This window comes from Callospermophilus lateralis, chromosome 4, assembly GCF_048772815.1.
Source record: "Callospermophilus lateralis isolate mCalLat2 chromosome 4, mCalLat2.hap1, whole genome shotgun sequence".
Taxonomy (NCBI): domain Eukaryota; kingdom Metazoa; phylum Chordata; class Mammalia; order Rodentia; family Sciuridae; genus Callospermophilus; species Callospermophilus lateralis.
Genome location: NC_135308.1, coordinates 8741139 through 8754817, shown reverse-complemented (window position 1 = coordinate 8754817; position 13679 = coordinate 8741139). Strand labels below are relative to the sequence as shown.

The following is a 13679-nucleotide window of genomic DNA, read 5'->3' as shown; positions in this document are numbered from 1 at the left end:
AGAACTATTACAGAATAAACAGATGAGAGCACAACAGGAAACCCCATACGTATATTATCAAAACTGATATTCCTTTAGGAATGTCCTAAGAGCTATCACTGATCAAAGACTTACATGCCAGTCGCTTGCTAGGCATTTCACAGACTGTACCTCCTTTAATCCCCCACAAATAATCTATGAGATAAATTCCATGTCATCCCCATTTTCCAGATAAGCAAACTGAGACCCGGGGGCGGTTGAGCTATTTCCCAGAGCCACAGAGATAGAAAACAATAGAACTCAGCTGTGATCTCAGAAGTGTCTGATTCCAAAAGCTTTGCTCTTTCTACTCTGCACAGCCAGAGAAAGCGTGCACAGAAGGAAAGCCTAGATGGGATGAACTCCTGAAGGTCCCTGCTTCTAAACTCTCGAGTTATGGAGAGGTTAATGTGCGCTAGACACTGGCACTGGGTTAGTCAGCTTTCTGTCGCTGTGATAAATATCTGGAAAAAAAACAAAGGAGGAAAAGATTTACTTTGGCTCACAATGTCAGAGGTCTCAGTCCAAAGTCGGCAGCTCCACTGCTAAGGGCCCGAGGTGAGGCCTAGAGCATCACAGAGGAAGGGAGTGGCAGAGGAAGGCAGTTCAAGGCAGTTGGGAAGCAGAGAGGAAAGAGCTGGGGACAAGATATCATCCCCAAGGCCACACCCCCAAGCACCCACTCCCTTCAACTAGCTTCCACCTCCTCAAGTTTCCACCACCATTTTGTTAGAAGTCCTTAATGATTTTATCCACTGGGGAGGTCAGCGTCCTCCTGGTCCGATCACTCCCGAAACCCTGTCTGAGCACTGCTGCACTGGTGACCCAGTCCACAACACATGAGTTTTTGAGAGACACTTTATATCCAAACCATAACAGGCATGGAAGAGAAAATGGGCATTTTGAAGCAAAGTAGCAAGTGCAAGCAGGATTCTCCCAGGATCAAGCTCCTTTTTTTTTTTTTTTTTTGCAGTGCTGGGGATGAACCCAGGGACTTGCGCATAGGAAGCAAATGCTCTACCACTGAGCCACATCCCAGCCCTACAGTAGCTGTTCTTATGTCACCATTTACAGATACTCCAAAGAGAAGGCACATTGAAACAGTGCAGGTTGCAAAAGAGAGCTCAAATTTTGCAATTATGTGACACTGCACAAATGACTTCACCTCTCTGTGTCTCAGTTTCCTGTGCCTGTAAAATGAAAAAACACTGGCGCCTAGCCCAAAGACAATTTGGATATTTAATGAGACAGTGATTTTTTTTTTTTCAAAAGTACCTTGGTTTTTAAGAGTCATGAAGCTCCTCTTCCTAGATATTCTGATCCCCCAGGTCCAAGGGAAGCATAATGAGAAAGAAAATACTAAGAAAATGCACATCGGGGCTGGGGTTTTAGCTCAGTGGTTAAGCACTTGCTTCACATGCATGAGGCACTGGGTTTGATATTTAGCACCGCAGATAGATAGATAGATAGATAGATAAATAAATAAATTGTGTCCATCTACAACTAAAAAAATTTTTTTTAATGAAAATGCACATCAAATCAGAGTACACAATAAGGGGTGTTGACCAATAAATAAATAAGAACAGGAGCCAGGCACAGTGGTGCATGCCTATAATCCCAATGTCTTAGGAGGCTGAGGCAGGAGGATAGCAGATTCAAGGTCAGCTTCAGCAACTCAGCCAGGTCTTAAGCAACTTAGCAAGAGCCTGTCTCAAAATTAAACATAAAAAATAAAAGGGCTGGGGGTGGAGGCAAAGGGCCCTGGGTTCAATCCCCAGTACAAATGTGCTTATGCACACACAAATAGGCACCAAACTCTAGGTGGTGGTGAAGAGCCAAATGTATGAGAAGATCATAGTGGGAATTTTCACAAATGGGAAAAACAGCACATTTTAACAATAACAATGGCAGTGTGAATGATCTAGGGGGAAAAAAATCAAAACCTTGCAAGAATTCTGTGGTAACAGTCTCTATCCATCAGACTGCCATCTTATTATGATCACAAAGGCCAAAGAGTAAAAATATCCTGCCCAACAATGCTGTAAAAGTACTAAAAAACAGAAACAAACTTACTGTCCACCCAGTCCAAATTACCTACCTTAGAACAACGGTCAATGCCCATCAAGAAAGACGAGTTGCAAAGCCAGAGAACGGTCAACCTGCACTTGCTGCAGGATGGGAGGGCAAGCTAAGAAGACACACACACACCCCCCCATCAGACCAGAAAGGTCAAGGCCAAGAGGGCTGTAAGATAACCCACCAAGTGAGAGAGGAAGGGGCACTAACTTGGTCACCCAGCCTGAAATGACAGGAAAGGAGGCCCTAACTCTCACCAGAGCCCAGAGAGGAGATGTCTGAGCACCTCAAAGAAGGTAAGAGAAGTGGGCTGCTGGGCCCAGACAAGGGTACGGATGCAATGTGGGGTTCTCCCAGGGTCAGGACGTGGGCTGTTTTCACCACCATCTGCGTCAGGATCTGAAGACCAAGGCACAGGAAATCATGAAGGCTGCAGAAGGCTCTGCCTCTTCCCAGCTGGGTGACCAGTGGCACCAGCACATAGCCAGTCTTGAAGTGTTTTGGGAAGGGATGTGGCCACACCCTCCCTTGCCATCAGTCAGACCTGATGTCATTAAAATTCCTGTTTTCCAGAAGTTCTGCAGAGAGCTGGGGAGGAGGTAGCCAGAAGCATAAATAACAGAGAGGCATACACCACTTTCTCTAATTAACGTAAACCATGAGTAGCAGCCCTGTGGCAGGGTTCAAGATGCTCTTAAAGAACACTAAAAATACTTCCAAATGCCTCAACTTCAGCTTGAGTGTTTAAGCCACACTTTGCATTTTAAAGATGGCCAGGAGAAGACCCACAGAAGCAATGAGGTATGTAGTTAATGCGTGAAGTGGGCCTAGAATTTATCATCCAGAATACACAATGGACTGTTCATCCATCCTCCTGACTCTCCCCCATGCAAGCACTATCAATATACAGGCCAAAGTCCTAAAGGCGGGGACCAGACATAATTAACTGTGGGGCCCAGAAGAGACCTTCCCAACATCAACCCTTCTCACTAACCAGTAGAGACCTGTGTGGCCCCCAAGGGCAAGTGAGCACACACCCCACACCCGGCACATTCTAAGTCCTGGCCTAGTCTTCCAATGGTTTAGCAGACTGCAAGCATCCCTGGGTCTATAGTAACTCTAAGCAAAGAAGTGTCCCTATAGTGTGCCTTTATCTGAACATACAAGTAAAGTACCCGCCTACCCCATGATTCCACTTTCTCAGAAACTACTCCAGAGAAAACTCACCGGGAGCTGCAAAGAGCCCACGTGCAACAATGTTTTTTTGTAACAATATTTGTAACAGAAAAGGATCAGAAGTAACTTTCATGTCCATACACTAGGAAAGGAGAAACAATTGTTTAACCTTCTATTTCTAAAAGAGATTGAGCAAGCAGGAATTAAATAAGATCAAGAAGACCCTGCTGTGGTCTATGAACGTGCAGTACAGTGCACTTGACTTTCTGTAAGCCCTAGAGGCATAAATGTAAATATGCAAAGCATCTGAAGAATACCAGCAGCCCCGGGAGGGTGGTCAGCCTCTGGGGAAAGGACTGGGATTAGGAGTAGTGGTCAAGGAAGAAGCTAGTCTGGAGGATTTGCATTCTTTTCCCCTAGAGAGAATGTGTTCATGTATTACTTATATAATGAAATTTTCATGCAATCATTTAATTTTAAAAAAGGAAGAAAGAAAAGAAGCAGACCCTGCTCAATACATTTTTATAATGAATTTAGGAGTGATCTTCTCAAGTCTGGTTCAGCTTGCCAGGAGGCTGGGAGCTGAGCAGCACGTATCCGCATTCCCAGCCAGCAGTGGGCTTTGCCACACAGATCTTGTTTCAATCTTACAAGCACAACTCTGCAACTCCATAACTCCAAGGACTCTTAAATTCATAGCCAACCGGTTCAAGGGAGAGGCAGGAAAAAAAGAGAAAGCATGTCAGGGTACTGCTGGTAATCCAAAGGGATGTCCCAGGAGCAACTCCAGTTCTAACCCAGCAATTCAGCTCTCCAGCACAACAAATTACAACACATACAGGCACATAGGTGCACACACGACCACATCTCCTCCACACAAGGATGAGCTGACTGTGCCTTATACTCTTACACCTGGGAACTAGGATTCCTTGCAATGAAAGGAAAAATCTGAACTTCTCATCAGAAAAATGCTAAGACATTATTATTTACTTTCTGGGGTCACCTAATCATATAGGATACTGATAAGGTGGTTGTTGTTGTTGTTATTTAGTTTATGCTTTGCAGTGCCGGGGGTCAAACCCAGGGCCTCATGCAAGCTAGGCAAGCTCTCTATCTCTGAGCTACACCCCCAGTTCCAATAGTGATTTTTTCATACACACACACACACACCTTCACCTCTTCAAAGAACTACTTAGAGAGTCCTTGGAAACATACAATTATAATATTAAGAACTGACTAGGCAAAACTATAGTGATAGAAATCAGATCTGTGGCACTTCCTGTAGGATTACCTGGAAATGGTCCCAAGGAGCATTTCTGGGGGGATGGATATGTTTTATCACCATATGCATTTGTCAAAACTGACTAAACAACAACCTTGCAATCTGAACATTCCACCATATGTAAAATGTACCTCAATTAAATATATATATATATACACATGCTAAAACTCAGCCTTTCTCCCAGCTACAGCAGAACTGTAAGCTGTCCTGTGAGACACTGGAAATCTCTTTGTGGTGCTATGCAAGGTGCATGAGTAGCCATAAAAAGAAAACATGACTAACATGGACAGAGGACACAGGAGTTAGGACAGCAAGAACAATGTGTATGCAGCAGCAGAAGAAAAACAGAGGAGAGCAAGTTTTAATTCCCTGCACTCAGTTACTGGATATGGTTGTTTTTACTAAGAATTTTATGACTTCCCAGTACTCAAAGGGGAGGGGGGAGGCTGAGAACTGTTCTTTCTTATTTTGCTCTTTTTAGGAAAAAAAAAAAAAAAAAGTATATGTTGGTCTAACTTTTCCCCGTCCCTACTAAATGTGGCCCAGGAAACCAATTCAATGCCATTCACCAAGCCCAGTGGATATGACAGACAACACACATGGCAGAAATGATGCAGAAATAAAGGAGGCCATTATTTAGCTCTAAATAGCCAAGTTCTGCCTAAGCATACACACACCTAAAGCTGCTATTCCTTGAGTTGATGGGCCCCCAAAATACTCTCTTCCATGTCAAGAGAGAGCACTTCCTTGCCAAATACCAATTTTTCAAATGCCAGAATAAGAGCATGAATCACATGGAGACAGAAATCATCTTGTGATCTTCTCCAAGGATGAGATAAACCGCTATGCACTTTGCAGAACTCAATAAGCTCTTGCAATGTGAGTTAGCCCAAGCACTGCCCCCCAATACAACAACAAAAGTCATCCAAAAATGTCAGGGAGAGCAGTCTAAAAAATTTAAAGAACCAGGGTGTATTTTAAGTAAACCATATGTAAGCAAAACTTGAACAAAGTTAAGCTAAATCAAATTTTCCACATGTACGCTATAAACAATAAAAATTTTAAAATATTTAATTCAAACTACAAACTTCCCATTATTAACTAGATACATGCCTACCTGTATCTAAAAAAAAAATCCTCATCAAGGCCCGGGTTCGATCCTCAGCACCACATACAAACAAAGATGTTGTGTCCGCCAAATACTAAAAAATAAATAATTCTCTCTCTCTCTCTCTCTCTCTCTCTCTCTCTCTCTCTCTCCCTCTCTCTCACTCTTTAAAAAAAAAAAAAAAAAAGTCTCTTTAAATGTATCTTCCCCTTATTCTCTGTGTCACTAAGCTACAGAGTAATCAGAAGGCTCAGTCCCATCTCTGGTGTCAGGATGGTGTTGAACTCACTATTCTGGTGATTTGAATCCACAATGTGACGTGAAGGAGCAAGGGACACTCCAGGGTACCTCCAGGTCCTCCACAGCCAAGCGAAGATCCAGCATCCAACCCTAGGACTTCATCTTGATTTAGTCAAGAACTGGCCAATAATCATATTATTCTGTATGTTAACCTATTTGGCTCATTATCTTCTGCTTCTTCCCCCAGTTTCTTACTTTTCCTAAGGAACAAATTTCATTTTCAGCAGCCCAAGGGCCACAAACTGAGTCCTAAGCCACCTTACAATTGCTAAAATGATCCCAAAAATGTTAGGAGCAGTACTAGGTGGTGGTGCATGCCTGTAATACCAGCCACTCAGAAGGCTGAGGCAGAAGGGTCACACGTTTGAGGTCGGCCTTGGCAATTTAGTGAGATTCTTTCTAAAATAAGAAAAATTTTTAAAGGGCTGGAATGCAGCTCAGTAGAGCACTATGCCTAGCATAGGCGAGGCCCTGGGTTCGATCCTTATGTGTGCGCACATGTACAAAGAAACTTATTTATTGGAACCTATTTTTAAACATTTTTTTAATTACATGATGTTGATTCACACTATGCTAATGATGGCATGTCCTCTATTCCACGTGATCTTTCAGCTTCAACAAGTCACATAACAAATGACCCTGAGGACTGGAAGTGGTTTGGGAGGTCTGCCTAACTCCTGCCCTCCTTTTCCACAGCATCCCCAATTGACCCACTCAGCCCAACCTGAGTACTTCAACAGGAGGCTCAGTACTCCATGGGCAGACAGGACCACGTTGAGCGGGTCGGCCAAATAGAAAATCCCTTTACGTGTTGAAATCTTTTCTCCCCATCTTTAGGGGTAGAGAGGACCTTAAAGTCCATTATCTGCAGCATAATTCTACAAAAAAGGAATCTGCCACTGCAGAGGGTAAACAATTGTTCCTCCTGTGGGTCATATCTGACACCAGGAACAAACGCACTCGAGTCCGTTCATTCCCGACCCCTGAAACCATGGCAGTGTTGGAAGGTGCTACTGTGTGCCCAGCCCAGGAGTGGGCTCCAGTCACTCCCTAGTCATCATCCCAGTCTCCCTTCACGGATCATGTCTCGCTGGCTCATGTTCCTTTTGAATTGTGATTCCCCAGTTGTCCAAACTTAATGACCAGCCATGGGCATGAAGACAACCTTCTGATTATGAATGCTGAATATTGAGAGCCTCACCCCACTCCTGACTCACATTAAACTCATGACCTGCCTCTCTCAGTGGCCTGCACCAACCTCAGGTCAGGAACTGAATCTTATCTGGTGACACCTGAGTCCAACCCAGGGGTTGACACACAGCCATGGCTTCTCGACAGTCATCACTGAGCACACCGACTATCCCATTCTATCAACAAAATGTTTTTAAAGTAGCAGTATTTTTCCCACTGGCAAATAATTAAAATGTGAACAAAAGAAGTTGGGCATGGTGTTGAACGCCTATAATTCCAGCAACTTGAGAGAATGAGGCAGGAGGATCACAAATTCAAAGCCAGCCTGGGCAATGTAGTGTCTCAAAAAAAAAAAAAAAAATGTTAAGAAAAGGCTGGGGATGTAGCGCCATGGTAGAGCATCCCTGGGATGACCCCTAGTACGGGATGGGGGGGGGGGGGAGTGACTAAAAGAAAGTCATTCACCTTGGTCCACCTAGAAGCAACCAGTATCACATTTTTGATATTAGTATTATTAGCCTATTTCCTTCCAGTCATTTCCTACATGCATTTTTTAACATTTAAAATCATATTGTTGATGTACATTAACTTTCAGCAGAAACATTCTTCCCTGTTATTTCTAAATATTATTTTTTGTAACTTCTTAACACTTGTCATAAAGACACGCCCAACAGAATTCACCTGTTCATTCTGTTCACCTTCTCCTTATCTCCAACCCATACCGCTGAATGTTTAGGTTGTTTGTAATTTTTCACTATAGATTTTTGTTGTTGTTCTTGTTTTAACCTCTGAATAATCCATCTGCATAAAACATCATCTACATCTTTGATATGGTCTCAGTTATATCCTCAGAAGAGAAATTATCAGAATGCATGAACATGCTATAGTAACCGTTCACAATTTTAAAAGTAAATCACACTTTACATTTATTCCTTACTGACATTTTGTTTTTTCCTTTTTTAATTTGGACTTCTCATGCTCAATGATTTTGAACCTTGAGTTATCTGTTAAATAAGCAAACCCTCCCATGTCTGTGCCACCAACAAATCTGATGAGCACAGCTTCTGTATCTTCATCTACAACACTGGGAAAACGCTGGACAGATCAAAGCCAAGAACAGAACCCTATGGTACTTTCAGACTTGGTTCCAGGCTGACTCAGGGCCAATAATTAACAATTTTTGCATATGACTGTCAAGTTAAGTTAATAATACCATCCAGCCCATTTTACCACTTCTGATTTAATATGGACAATTGTGTCTAAGGAAACCGTTCACTAAAGCCAAAACATACCACAGCTACCACCTGCTTCCCCTGGTTAGTAACCAAACCATCCTGCAAAAAGGAGATGGATTTACTTGATATGATTCAGGTGACTTCTGGTTAGCCTTGTAGCCTATAGCCACATATTTTTAAGTAAAATGCACGCCAGCCTCAATTTTTATTTTTAATGTTATAAAAGGAATATTTTTAAATAACTGAACATTGTCCTACCTATAAAGAGCAGGATGACTACTAATCAGTCCCTCTGTAGCTCACCTGGGAGGAACTCTGAATCAGGGGAGGTTATGGATTCCTTGGAGTACACCAGACTGATCTAGACCAGAGACCTGAACCTAGGTCTTCAGATGGTTCCAACCACGCCAAGTTTTCCGGAACCATTTGCATGAATACCTGTGCCTAAGCCAGCTATTTCATGATCATTATGAGTCTCTCAGGATCCTGGATGCCTGCCTCCTGGGGTGAGACTGGGAGTAAGGAAGAGGAGAGAAAAGGCCCAGCCCTTTTCCTGGTTCTTCCTTTAGCACTGGCTCACAGAACCAAAGCTTCTGAGAATCTAATGTCATAAGGCATTGACAGCCACAACTCACAGCTCACCAAGTTATCACCCCAACATCATCCTCTGACACAAGCCAGGAACCATCATCTAACCATGCCAGCCAGAAATGGGAAACAGGGAAGTCTGAGAGACATTGGCATCACTGGAGATCTGCCCACCATGCAGAACACAGGTCAAAGCCCTCTCTAACAAATACCATTTAAATAAATACCACTGTAAAAATATTTCTATGTCCCCAATAGCATCTCCTCAGAAAGTGCCGCTGGCTTGCCTAAAACAAACTGCTTGCCCATAAATATTTCAGATTCCATGTCACACTCTTCCCAAAACACTCCATGGCCACCAGGGCCCAAAAGATAGCTGGCTTGACATTCGAGGCTCTTGAAAACGGAGGTGACAAAGCCAAATGCCTACAGGCTTCAGCAGAGAATGTAAAGCAATTGGACCAAGGCCACAGAAAGCATTGGGACCATGAGAACTGGGAACCCTAAGGTCTTCTCCAGAAGGACAGCCACCCCAGAGCTCCAGATGACTGCCCAAATCCTTGACTGTTCCCAATAGTTTTAAAACTTTTGTGTTGTCCAAACTAGAACATACCTGTAGACTTACAACATTCTGCAGGCCACCCCTTCACAAACCCTGTACTACCTAGGACCCTAAACCACCTTTCCAACCTGATCTCTCCCTCTGCTCGCACAACAGTCTTCTGTTCTCACACAAGCACTGTGTATGCGTTCCTAACTCCAAGCTCTTGCTCCCTCTGCACCATGCAGCACCAGAAGACACCCCAACTGCTCATCTCAGACTTCCTTCCTTTTTCCAAAGAAGTTTTCCAAGCCACACAGTACACATTATTCCCCACTTCTTTAAATCCCAACATGCTTATATTTCATTTTGGCATTTAATTGTCTTACCTTGCTCCTAATCTAATGTATACTTCATCTCTCCAACTAGACTGTGAACTTTCCATCTCTCTCTTACACCTCCTACCTTCGGCACTGGGAAGGGTAGCTCTGCACACTAGCAGCTTAGTAAATACTTACTGAACGTGAAAATTCTCTCTGGACTCTTTAAACGGTGGGTTATGCTCCATTAGAGAGTGGTTAGATCAACTTTGGTGGGAGACAATAGCATTTTTTAGTAACAAAAAATAGAATAGGCAGTAAAAATGTCAGAGAAGATTATTACCCCAAACAAACAAACAAAAAAAAAGGCAGTACTTCATGAACTAAGATTTTTTTTTTACAAACATGATCATATGTGGTAGATTACAATATAAATTTTAGTTCTTAGTGTAGGTCATGGTCAAAACAGGGCAGAAAACACTGCTCTATAGTAAGTAAGCGAGCTCAACCACTGCTCCATGCAATTAGTTTTTGGATGTTCAGATATTCCCTATAAAGGGAAAAAATATCTGTTCTGTTCCCCCTTAGGTTCTCCTTCTAGGTCCTCTTCCCCTGCCAGTTCACTCATCCTGCATCTCACAGAAACAAGGAGGCTAAGTAACTGTAATTACATTCTCAGCTCATTCAGCAACCTTTTGCAATCATCCTTCAAATTCAGATGTTTCAAGTTGAGGCTTGGGGAATTTGTTCAGCAAATCACCCTAAATCACCCTTGCAACAAGAAAGCAGAATTCAGAGCTCAGGAAAAAACGGCACCAGCTCCCTTCTGCCGCAAGTCACCAGAATCAGGGGAACTGGCAACTGGATCAGGTTGGTATGGACCAAGCCCTATAAAAGGCAATATCCCTAGGCCCAAAGTTCTCTCCCCTTTTTTTAGATCATCTAGATGCTCCATCCTCCCCTGGCACAATGGGACACTGGGACTAACCCAACGAAGCAAAGTTCAACATGCTTCAGAGCCCAACAATTTACACCTTTAGCAAATTCCATTCTAACTTCTCTCCAATTCCACTCTCATGATTATGAGACTAAATGACCCCATTTTCCTAGGAGCACTAAGTACCAAAAGTTGCTTCTCCAACCTCAAGGTCAACAGCAGGCAGTGCCATGTGATTGGCAATGCAAGAGGGATAAGCAGAAGCCCTCCAAGTCAGAACCTGAGTCCAACTCACATACTTAGCTGGCTGTCTGGCCAAGAAGAATCCCCACTTACTCTGAGTGCCTTTCCTCTCCCTCTCCCTAACTATACCCCTATGGGTTCCCACCAATCTCAGAGCCTCAGTTGCTGGCAGGACACCTCCATTTGAATATTGTGGCAAACACAGGAAACTTCTCTACAGGCCGAGTGTCAATTTCTTTTCCGTACAACACACATTTCCGATTTCTCAAATTACCAACTACAGCAATTCCAAGGCCCTGGCGTATAATCAATTTCCACAAAGAATTAATTTCCATTCATCTCTTCCTTTTGCCCTACCCCGGACAACAGATGATTTCAACAATAATGTTTCTAAAACTCACCCTCCTTTCCATTTCCAATTAAACCCAGTCCAAATTCCTGTGCACTCCACAAGCACAACAGCCTACTAGCTGATGTGTCTCCTAATATTACTTTCAAAAACCTTTCCAAATGCTGTTTCCTTACATCACTCTCTGGCCCAAAAAAACTTCACTGTCTCCCCAGTACACACAGGGTAAAGTGCAATTCCCCATTCTGGCTTTCTAGGACTTTCACAATCTCAACCATTGTTCCTCTCCATCTTTATCTCCTACTGTTCAGGAAACATTCCAAGGTAGCCAAGGCCATCTCCTAGTCTCTCTGGAAAGCCATGTTCAGTACCATTCTGTGACCCATCTCATCTTCCAAGAATCTTGTGCTGCAGTTTCTGCCCATGGCTCCTTTCTCTGACCCCCCAAAGCACCTATATCTACACCTCAAATTTGGACAGTTAACTGTGCCCTATCTGGAGGTCTTATTTCACAGGCTCAAGTCTTTCTGGGTCCTGTATGAGATTCTAAACCCTAGAGGAGATCATCCCACAGACCTTTTGTAGCCTTCCTAGCTTCCACTGTAGTCCTTCTCTTGACTCTGGGTTTTGTCACTGACTCAATCGGAACCTGCAAAAATTATTTCAAAACCAGTACTCCACGTCCTATCCCCAATTGTAACATTTCCTTTACCTGCTTCTGCCCCCATAACATGCAGTAACTTAGGCAGCCATATCATTTTACTTTGAACTTGAGCTCTCAAATCACTTCCACCTAGTGGATAGACTTCCTGAGGCCTTAGATTTCATATGTACCTCTTAGCATCTCCCAGAGAACACAGCAGGACCTGTGGAGTTGAAGGTAATGCTGTTTCCAGCTTCCTCCAAACCAGGAACTTCTATTTACACAACACCTCGAGGAGGGTGTTGGAAAGCCTTCAATACCTGTTGATCACTCACTTTGAAGAAACTGCCTAGTTGCACCTTTCTGCAAAGGGGGTGCAGAGAAAGCAATGACTGCCTGTTGGCCTGGCATCATGGGAAGGAAGGTCTGGTGGAAGTCCTCCAAAGCCAGAGAGCCGCCCGAAAACAGGAGGCAGAACACACCTCTCGCCTGGCAGGTGGGCTTCTTGAGATCGCTAACTCCGCCCTAACGCCAAGAAACTGAGCCGGAACTCCAAAGCAGGGAAGAAAATGCTGCCTTTGAAATTGTTTGCACACGACAAACTCCAGGTCCAGGCCCCCACCCAGGCACCCCATATGTCCACAGTGCCACCGCCAGGAAAAGACAAGGACCTGGGGTAAGGAACAGGCAGGCTGAGAACACGGGGACTGAAAGGGTAATAGCCAGAAGCGGTTTGAGAGCGGGTGGGCAACAGCCGGCCGGGTGGAGGGTGTGTCGCGCCGCCGGTCAGGCAGCCCAGCGCTCGCTTGCTCGTCACGGGAGTGGGCAGGAGCGCAAGGGGCGACCGGCCGGCGGCCCAGCCAGAAAGGATCCGGGAGGACGCAGGTTAACGGATCAGTCAGTCTCCCTCCGAGAGAGGCGACTCCGGACCACCGCTCAAAGTTGGGAGGGGGATCCGCTGCGAGCGCGGCAGCGGCGAGATAAACAAGGCGGCGCACCGGAGGGCGCGCGGCCACCCCAACCCGGCCACCCGGCCAGCGCCGGCACTGCTGCAGCGCCCCCGCGCCCCACCCGCCGCTGCCCCGGGCGCGCCGGCCTCCGGGCCCCCGGCCGCGGTCCAGGCCCCGAGGGCGTGCAGAGCGTGGGAAGTTCCCGGCCGCCCCCGTCCCCGGGCTGCAGCGCCGCGAGGTCCCCGCGCAGCTCACCTCGGCCCGCCACGAACAGCAGCGCGGGCCGGGCAGCTCCCGCTCGAACCGGTCGGCTCCGGGCTGCAGCCGCCGCGGCCCTGCCCGCCCACCGGCGCGGCCCGCAGCCCCGCTCCGCTCCGCTCCGGCCGCCCTCCCGCCGAGGCTCAGTTCGCGCCCACCTGGCCGGCCTGCCCTCCCTCTCCGGGACACTGCGCTCACGTACGCGGCCGCGGCCACAACCCGGCCCGGATTCCCCGCCCGGGAAGGGAGCGCAAGAGCAGCCAGGCTGCGAGCGGACGGGCGAGACTCGGGGACAGACACACCCACCCCGCGCCGCCCAGCCCGCGCGCCCCCAGCCCCAGGCGCCGCGCGTGCACGGGCCTGCGCGCCCCTCCTCGGCCTCGCGCACTGGCCCCCCACAGCCCCCGCACGCCAGGGCTACACACCCCCAGTCGCCCGTAGACAGTCGGCGCTCAATAAGTGCC

General features: G+C 46.0%; 1 protein-coding gene across 1 annotated transcript in view; it reads right to left on the bottom strand.

The window, feature by feature from the left end:
- The window catches only part of Znf395 (zinc finger protein 395), a 37040-nt gene extending 23599 nt beyond the window's left edge, over window positions 1–13441 (bottom strand). Inside the window, exon 1 of the mRNA XM_076852267.1 lies at window positions 13213–13441. The gene's annotated coding sequence lies outside the window, so the exon portion shown is untranslated. The remainder of the gene's footprint in view (window positions 1–13212) is intronic.
- Between the last annotated feature and the right edge of the window lie 238 nt (window positions 13442–13679).